The sequence below is a fragment of the Anoplopoma fimbria genome, chromosome 12 (genome assembly GCF_027596085.1).
Source record: "Anoplopoma fimbria isolate UVic2021 breed Golden Eagle Sablefish chromosome 12, Afim_UVic_2022, whole genome shotgun sequence".
Taxonomy (NCBI): Eukaryota; Metazoa; Chordata; class Actinopteri; order Perciformes; family Anoplopomatidae; genus Anoplopoma; species Anoplopoma fimbria.
Window position 1 is genome coordinate 7,166,194 of NC_072460.1, and position 10,642 is coordinate 7,176,835.

Here is a 10,642-nt window from a genome sequence, read left to right on the forward strand (position 1 = left end):
TTGTGTCTTTGTTATGTTGCCTGGCTCCCTGTCTCCACCTACTTCTCACTTCCCCCAAGCCATGTTCTCCCCTCTCACTCCCGAGACCTGCCGTCCTCGTAACCATCCACTAGATGCCCTCCGACTCCAGTCCTGCTCACCTAACATGCTCTCCCTCCCACCACCCACTCACCGTTTCCTCTGGTTGTATAGAAGTCTATGAGAAAATGACTCTACTTCTCACTTGATTCATTCCCTCAGTAAACATTGTAAACATGAGTTTATGGTCTCAATCTCTAGTTTCAAGTCTTCTTCAATACAGCATGATGTTCATTTAGTAAATTATGGTCCATTCAGAGTCAATAATCCATAAAGCAGGGTATGATTTAGGGCGGCTGTTCTAAACCTCTGGGCCGGGGCCCATTGGTGAGCCTCAGATTGCCATATAGTGGGCGGCGGAGGTACCACCAAATGGTTAGATTGAATAAAGAAACCAATTTTTGAGTAATTAACAAAGCAAGTTATTTTCATTTCTACATGTGCTCAAGAATTCACATAAATGCAAAAAAACATAGTAATTCAAACAAAGCATGATGTCAATGTCCAGTGACGTTTGAATACTACCACACCAATCACCACAGATCGTCAGTTAGAGATAAACTTGTTTTGACCCGGTTAACCAGCTAGTGTTTCCTGGTATGGAGTGACACAAAATGGATCAGTTCCTGAATTATAGAGAAAACAGCTCCAATGCATGTGGTGAGGAAATATGACTCCAAATACATTCAATTTGGAGTATAACAGCAGCTGACAGTGGCATACCAATTATGTACAACCCGGTTTAGTTTCTCTTTTTTTTTCTAACAGCAAGAGGTGGGCCTTAGAAGTCTCTGAGTACATGGGCAGAAGTCTCATCATAGTTAACCTGCATAAAGTGGATTCAACACATCAGCAAACATTAATAAGAGTACATGACAACTTGTTGACAGTTCTTTCTGTGTGCTAAGGGCGTGTGCTGGCAGCTCAACCACATATACACAACTACTATAGATCTAGATGATAGTGTGAATGTAATGTCACAGTCAGTGGGAGTGTTTAACATGAAGCTTTTCAGCGAGATATTACTTTTTCTTAAAGTGGATCTGTTGGCAGAACAGAGGAAATTAAGCAAATCAGCAGCTGTTTTGCAACTGTGAAGTGTCTGTGTGTGTGTGTGTGTGTGAGAAGGTGTGCCAACAAGGTACGTATACCTCACGTCTCCCCAAACTGTCTCAGATAGCAGGTGACACATTGCACCTGCTATCTGAGACAGTTTGGGGAGACGTGAGGTATACGGTATCTGTGCAGCAAGGTAACACAGGTCAAACCGGAACCAAGCACTGACCTCACCCAGGATGGACAGAACGTGTTGAGGAGCGTCAACGCTGGGTGGAGAGCAGAGCTGCAGAGTGTGTGGCAGAACGGTCTGTGATGGTGCTTTTCTTTTCAGCTGAGTTGCTGGATGGCATCAGAGGTCAGTAAAGTCGAGCCAGATCTGAAACGCAGGTGGGCATTGGAGAAGTTTAGAAATTCAGTTGGGTTTTTTTAAAGGGTCTCTTATATTGAGGAAGAAAAAAGAGAAACTACATTTAAGATACTCTGCTTTGACTGTGGTTGCATCGGGAGCAACGTGAGCAGCAGAGACAAAATATCCTATGCTGCCGTTATAAACTCTTAAGTTTACACTTTTTAATGCACTTTATATTTCCATTATTAAATAGTGGTTCTCTGCATGGCGACAGCTAAGCATATAGCTAGAAGCTAACAGTGGTAACAGCGCAAACAACGCAGCTGCCACCTTCCAGCTCCCCCTCACAGTAACAGTGATGACCACAGTGGGAACTGGAGGGTGGGCACCACACTTCCACGATGATGCTGACGGTCGGGACGCTATCAGCTGTAACTGCCAAATGAGCAACGTGCAGAGTGGCGTCCAGCTAACCAGCTATATATTTTTATAAATAGAAGTTGCTTGTTGCTATGTTAATGCTGTGGATCCCAGTTAATGCTGTGGAATTGAGTTTTTTCATTGGAATTCATGACTAACAAAGCTAAATTTAACATTCAACTCAGCCAAAGGACTGTGTGGGTGTGGTTTGAGCTGTTAAGAAAATTAATTGTCAGGACCTTTAAGAAAACTACAGGCCTTGAGAATGGCTGTGCTTTATCAACTATAGTCCTCAATGGGTTTGTCAGGGTCAGATTTGACCTCCTCTGTATTGTTGTTAGCTGATATTGTGCCCACATGGTGCCTTATCCTTAATAATAATAATAATATTTCAGCATCAGGGTTGTTTCTGAGGCTCTGGGGCTCATTTCAGGAATCAGGATCAGGAAGACTCATAAAGGTGAGGTCCCTATGAAAGATGTGAAGGAGATTTCATAATGGATGTATGTAAATACAACCATGGAGCAAAGAGAATGTGACTGCATTTTTTACTGAGACCCATAATTAAAATGCAACTCCCAATATACAAAATTTGCTATATTTCTGTTCATTTTATGTTATTCCTGTTTAGTTTTTTACTTATTTGTTACATGTTTGAAATAAATACATTTTAATACAATGAAAAAAAATTATAGTCACTGTTCACTCATGTTCCTCAACATAAATCCCATGAGTATATGATATATGAAAATAATAGGTAAGCCTATGCTGGATAGGCATACTGTTTTATTTTCGTGAATGGCCGAATGCAGCCCCAAGGAATTGTGGGGCGGCATGATCTTTTTTCCTTTTTTAAAGGATGGTCCGGTGTATTCTATGCTAAATGTCTGTAGATTATCTTGAGTACGAACTAGTGCACATACAAACTCATCATATCCTCTCTGAAAAGACTCTGATATCACCTCGCTGTTTGATACTATTTAGTTTTCTTACTCTAGGATCTCAACGGACCTTTAATATGGAAACAAAGCTGCCAGTGGAATACAGCCAAGTTATTCAAATTGATTAATGTATTTTTATTGAGTAGTAACATTGATATGGGGCTAATTCTGGTATATTGTTGAAGTGAATGCTACTGTAAAAAGTATAAAAGGAAGACACAGTAATCAAACTCAGGACAGGTCTTAACAGTGGTGATATGCATGTGATACAAAGCTCAAACATTATCTACTGGGGAGGAGTTACATATTGTACATGACATAATATACTGCCTTGTCTGTACAGTTCTTGAATGTAATAAGTCCTCCATCCACACAATGTTGATTCTATTGTTCATCTGAACTTTTTAGAAAAGAGGCTCTGGGGCTCTGGAGTTAATACAACCATCATATAACCCAATTCATCTGCAAGAGTGTTGTTCACTTATGGGCCTGGCCACAACACACTGAATTGCCTCCACAATCCATGCATTTCTTAAACAACAGAAATCTGGTTGAAAGTTACATCACTTACATAAACAAAAGGTAATTTGGCACATTACATATTTGAACTATCAATAATAGACATTTTATTTTCAGGAAGCCCTCAAGGGCATCATTCATTTTACCCTTTTCAATAATAAGCGGAATTGTATCCCTTTCCTTTTAACTCCTGTATATGCAGATACGTCAGTCCACTGAAACAAATCTATCATCCTCACTAGAACTCCCCTCTGCCCCCCTCTGGCAACAACACTGCAGAACCTGATTGGTATGAGGTATATCTTTCCAAAATGTACTGCACAGTGATTGTCATAGACACTGCTAGTGACATTTATGTCGTTGTCACATCTCTTCAGACTGGTGTGTTCCTGCCTGTCACTCATCCTGTGCTGTCAGATGTGATAGTGGACCGACTGGATGAGGACGTCACTCAGAGCCACACAGTCTGGACATGTTGGAGAAACAGGTCACCGACAAGGACTAATCACAAAGTCCTTGTCCCACATATGAGTGGTGCATGTTGATCTGTTACATAATGCTTCAACCTCAGATCCCATCAGATGGCAGAGCTGCACCTACAGAAAGCTCTTGAATGAGAAGAGATTTTGCTCATTTTCTGCGCTGTGATCATTTTGCATCACTGCAGATTATGTTTTATTTTCTACATGTGGCATTATTTTGACAATCTTGATACCTGTTTGCGGACCTCCGAATGAAAAATTCAAATTAAATTAAATGACAGAATACATTGTCACTGCCCTTCAGAACAATCAATGTTTTGTGATCTGACTCCTCTATCAGCAGCACAACATCACTTACTTAACGATATGGATAAGGTTTGGTTAGGTTAGGTTTAGGCACCAAAATCAACCTGGTTGGGGTTCAAATTACTTTGCTAAGGTTAGAGGTGCTTTGTCGTCATGGTAACAACAATGACCATTAGGTTCAGGTCATGGTTGAAAGAAGCCAACGTTGACTGTCTGCTGGAAACAGGAAGTGGTCTCCTGGCGTTTTGTGGGGCCATCCATCCACCCTGACCATGAATGTATTAAGAGAGCTGGATACAGCGCCACCATGGAGGTTTAATATCAACAGTTGAAGTAAACCCATAAGTTAGAAAACTTGTTTGGCAACGTCTTTGAGTCCATTTTCTAGTTTATGAAGTAATTCCATCCACCCTAACGTCATCTGACTTCCTCCTTCGCTCCCGTCATAATGAATGTTCACAAGTGTTTTTTGTTTCGCTGAAACGGACGATGGCCGTCCTTCTTGGGAGGACTCTTTCAGTAAGTAATTGGAAAAAACAGTGGTTGGTAGTTTCACCCCCACTGGACTCTGAAAGGCAGTGACCCTTTAACGGAGTCTTGCATTGTTATTAACATTGAAAAACCTGTTGTCTTCAATTATCTGATGAACACACTACTACTTCTGTGATACTTTCTGATTATTTTATGTTGAATAAAGGACATTCACCATTCAACTTATTTATTTTAATCCAAACCATTAACTTTTCCTGAACCTTACCAAGTAGTTTTGTCTGAATCGTCAATGTTGACCACATGTTGGAGTGTGTTGGACTGCTTGTTGAAAAAGTTAGGCTTAAGGGGCACTCAGTGGGTTCAAGTGGACCATGTGTCCGTGTGTGGCGAGTTGGGAGTTAGAACGTGAGTGATTTAAGGGTATTTGATGCCTTCAACAGTTTACTTCTTACGCACAAACAAAATTCACGACCGGAGAGAAATACAGCATCAGTTGTTTCAGCAGAATGGTAAATGGTCTGTCACCCTTCACCCATTCACACCCATTCATACACTGATGACAGGGCCACCTAACCTGCCCATCAGGACTCTAACTAACATTCATACACATACATACACCGAAGGAACAGCCTGCGGGAGCGATTTGGGGTTAAGTTTCGTGCCCAAGATCACATCGACATGGACTGCTGGATCGAACCGTCAATCCTCTGATCGGAGGACGACCCTGCTCTCCACTAAGCTACAGTTGCCAGCCAAAAGTCTGTTAAAGTTTAAGTGAAGGCGCCATCTGTAGGCCGTAGTAGTTCTGACAGGAGAAAAAGGAGGAAGTAAGGTGAGGTTTTAATACAGCGCAAAAGGAAGGAAGTGGATGGAAAGGTAAACGAAAACATTGTCAATATGGGAGACGACTAGGTGCATGTAGAAAAGTTTTATAAAGGACTTTATTCTGACTCTTCTGTACCTGTAATAATATCACACTGAATGTCTTAGCAAGTCACTGATAAATATTCCGATGGTCTTATCACTGAAGTAAAACAAGAAATAAACACAAAATATGTGTTTACTTCTTAAAGTGGCCCTATTATGCTTTTCCACGTTTCCTCTCTTCTTTAGTGTGTTATATATATTTTTGTACATGTAAAAGGTCCGTAGAGTGTAAAACCTGAAGTCCACTCCTAAAAGGAGTTACCCTCCCCCTCAGACACACTGCTCCTGAGCTGCCTAAAACGGCTCTATTGAATTCACTCCTTCACTTCTGTAACTTTATGAGGTCACAATGTTACGGAAGTGACGTAAAACTCCTTCTGGCTAGTTTGGCCCTCAAACAACAAGAGAGAAAGATGTGGAAGAGTTTTTTGAAATGTGAAACGTTGACCAATCACAACAGAGTGGGCTAGCTGACCAATCAGAGCAAGCGCTACAACGGAGCGTTTCAGAGAGAGGGTGAGAAGAGCTGCTGCAGGACAACCAGGATGAGAAAAACAAGGCGGATTATGAGCATTAACGCATGCAAACATGTTGTAACTGTAACTTGAGATAAAAATATGCACCCAGAAAATAACATATAGGGCCTGTGTTTGAAAGTTTCCCTAATTTGAACTATTAACTGAAACAGCAGTCCTTCCCCGAACCTAATCAGGTCATGTTGGTGGCTTAAATAAACCAAACCTCAACCACGGAATTGTCACATCGAAGTGGTCCTGCTGATGGTGTAGATCACTTAACAATTTGTTCTAAAGGGCAGTTATAGACGACGTAGATTAGATTACTTTCTGCGCATTCCAGAAGAACATCTTCCGTAGTGGGTAACAACACTTCTGATGGAATGTGTCCTGTCATGTATTTCTGTGACTGTCATGTCTCCCTGATTCATTCTCTCTTCAGTCTGCTTTGCTGTAGCACAATGCTTCTTGGCATATCACTTCACATCATTTACCGTTCTGTCTTTATTTCTGTCACAACATGTCTCTGTGATGACCCATGGGATCAAGCTTCCTACATGACATTTTTGTGAATGAAACTCACAAAACTCACGAACAGCTGGCATTCATCAGGTTTAAACAAGCAGTTAATGACAAGTTGAGAGAGTTTGCTGAATATGGTATGGACAAGCCTCACAGGAAGAATACTGCCACCTCCATTTTATTTTACAAGCAGAAGTTATGCAAGAAGCAGATAAAGGAAAGGTCAAAAGATTTGAGTGACAAACTGCTGAATGAAAACAAATTTTTCCGTGGATGATACACACTCTCCTGGTCATACTCAGTTATCATCTGTTTATTTACATCCTTACTAATCTTAACAGTGTACCCAAACACTTATCACAATCTACTTGTCTCTCATAGTCATATTCACTCTAACACTGTGCAACACAACAAAAGGAGATCAGGAGACAATGAACAGCCTGATAAGTGAATTAAAGAGCTCATACATGCTGTGCAAGTCAAATAAATGTACTGACGCTGCTGCAGCTAGGATTGACTGAAGTCAGACAAGTAAACACTGCTACACACAGGCCTGGGTCGGATTACTTTGAAAGGTAGTCAGTAACTGAATACAAATGATATGGTATTTTTTGTACTTTTTTTTTTTTTTAAATGGACGCAGCCAAAAATATTGTGTTCCACAAATATTCTAATTTCACTTTAAACATCTCAAATAAAATGTGTTTTGCAATGCCAACAAAGAGTGTTGATGTATTTTTTAAGGCCAACCGGGAAGTTAGCGTAGCACTGATTTCTTCCTGATACTTACAAGTTTTGTTCAGCAAGGCGATTATTCCATGTGTCATGAGCTTAATAAAATACTTCTACGGTATGAAAGCAATAATTCCCAACTAAACAACCAAAGCTCACCACTACGTACCAATATCAACACAGCTAGACTTAGGAAAAAAATTAAAAAGTTTTCCAGAAATAGACATTTAAACACATGTTCAACCCCTCTGACTGAACACAGTCAGTGGATATGTTTGCAGACATGATATGTTTGTAGGAGGGGGTTGACTTGCCCTTGCTGATCAGTAGCAGCTGTTGTTGTGATGCTAATGTCATTGTTTGATGTCAGGGCACACTTGAGGACACTACATCAAGTCTTATATCATAGGGCCATCCAAGAGGGCACTTTTGCTGCGATTCTTTTAACATTGGGGGCATCAAGGGGGGCTACATAAGCCCACTTCCACTTGTCCTCTTGAGAGTGTGAAAATATTTTTTAAGTCAGTGATACTTTAGGATATGGCTATCTCCAATTGTGATAGACATGTCGCTATGAATTAAACCTGTCAATCAGGATAGAGATGCAGCAATGCATATCCCTCCAACCTCTTCAGCCTCCAGTCCAAATATGGTCACTTCTGACTCCACAAAACTAAGAAGGGGACAGACAAAATACCAGACTGGAGGATTTAAAACGGTTGTCCACGAAAAAATGGGTGACGTCACGGCTGGCATTGAAACGTCCTTGACAATGTCTATTCCCTTTGACAGTAATGCCCCCTGACCTAGTGAGCTCTGTCCATTCACACACTGGCCTGTGTTTACATTGGTGCAGGTTTAATGAGAAGGCAACAAAGCTCAGCAGGTGGTTCGAGGTTGGAATACAGCAGATAAGGAATCCCATTCCAACACTACAGTCCCGACACACTAAGTACACTGCAGTCTCAGTGTGAGTAACAAAATGTGGAACAAGATCAGACTGGCTTTTCTTTTCTTTTTTTTTTTGACTCTTCACTGCAGCATTGTCACAAACTGGCTCAGGGAATGTGACAAGGAGGGAGTCCATGCGAGAGATTTACTAAAAGAGATTTTCTAAAACTAATGTGAACACAAAACAAGCTACAAACGTGTTCTCCACCAGGTGTGTCTGCACAGACCACTGCTGTATTGTGTAGCTGAATAAATACAACTCACAATTGGCAAAATCATAAAGCACCCCTCATTCAAAGTCAGAGACAAGCGACAATGTATGCAGGCAAAAGTCTTATGAGACACGTCGTACAATCTTGCCAAAAACAAAATCAAAGTCATCAAGCTGTCTGCCAGCTTAGCAGCAGCACCCAAGAGGAACTTCATGTTTTCTCCACTGGCAGTTCATCATGCTTTCTCCACTGAAAAGTCCCACTGTAACGAGGTTACTATGATATGTACAGTAACTAGCTGGCAGCAATTAGCAAGTATATTGCTGTAATACATTTCACAGTATGTTCACTGTAAAATGAATCACAGTACCTATAAAATACTGTAGTTATTTTTACAGTAATAATCACAGTACCGTCATTCTAATTACAGTAAGAGGGTACTGTATTTTTTCAAACAGCAAATCTTAGAACACTGTAAAATGCATCACTGCATTCATTTTGATGCTGTAAATTAATAACAGTAAAATAATTACATACTGTAAAATATAGACACAGTTTTTCTCACCAGAAGTAATTCATTTTTTCACTTTCAACCTTTTACATAGTAAATACCAATTTGACTTTTTATTTTTTCATTTTGTAAACATTTTTCATTTTTAAAACAATAACACTGCTACTATGGCATTACTGAACGTACACATTTCTCCTCTTTCTTCAAGTTACGGTGACAATGTTAACATGTTTTCAAGTATTTGACAGATATCAGTCAAATTCAAGCACTGGAAGCAAGAAAATGTATTCTGAAAAAAGAGGATAAGTATAAAAACACAGAAATGAAATATGAACTGCAAATACGGCAGAATTTTAAACAATAAAATGTCCAAAACTAACTTTTTTGCACTTGAAATGAAGTTTCTCTTTGTACTGGAGTCTTCTTCCTGGGCTGGAGTCTGTGTAACAGTGAATTATAGCTATATAAACTTGAACTCTAGAACTGCCTGATGTCTTTATGTGAAAACAAAACAAAAGTGGATCTTTCAACAATTCTACAGCTCAATTTTTTCTGAGTGTATCTACTTCATTTCCGGACATACAGTCCTGGTGAAGCTCTCATTCTCCCAACAGGGAAAGAGCTAATAGACCAAACTTTGTGGATGTAATGCACTCACATGGACCAGTAAATACGACTATATTGGTACCAATCTGAAATCACTTTAAGTTTATTTTCATCCACAGCTGTTATCATGGTATGTCTACTCTGCAACATATTTTATTAACATAGTAGAGAAAATCTTGAGACCAAAAAGATTTCAGTGAACACATTTATCGCTACCCAGTGAGCATTTTTCCATTGAAAATACGTTTAAAAGACGACTATGGCCGACATTGAAAAGACGTTCAGAATTGGTTCAAAAGTGAAAGTTTATTCACTGACTATTTGTAGATGTTGGTTAGACGTTCACGTTTAGACCACATTTCAACGTGATTTGCAATAGTGAATTTGTTCATCCTCTACGTTGTGCTAATAATGTTATATCCTCATTTTAGAGGCTTACTATGAAACCACATCCACATTTCTCAGTTGAAAGCCAATATTGCAAATCCCGGTGAAATATGGTCTAAAAGTGAACGTCTAATTAACGTCTTCAAATAGTCTGTGAATAAACTTTCACTTTTGAACCACTTTTGAACAGTTTACATTGTTTACATTGACAGGACAAATAAGATCATCTGACACAGGCAACAATTAATTTGTTTTTATTGATACAACTACTATGAAATTGAAAATACACACAACAAAATCTCCTGTTTCTTCTTTAAATGTTGTTGTCAAAGCCTCCCAGGAGCCAGTTTCAGATGGTCTGCCATATTTCAGAGGGATGTCTGTAAATTAAACAAGAATTAGAAAAACATATTAACTCTTGAACGTCTTTTCACCGGTGACCATAGTCGTTTTTTAAACGATCTTTTCAACGGAAAGATGCTCACTGCCATATTACACATTATAATACTTTATATTGTTTGTAAGTTGCTCTATGCCAAACAACAATGTTCTGACCGTCTTCTTGTTTTTACATCAATTTTTTTACTCCCTACCTCCCCATTTAAACTGTGTACAGCCCCACTAGCTGTATGT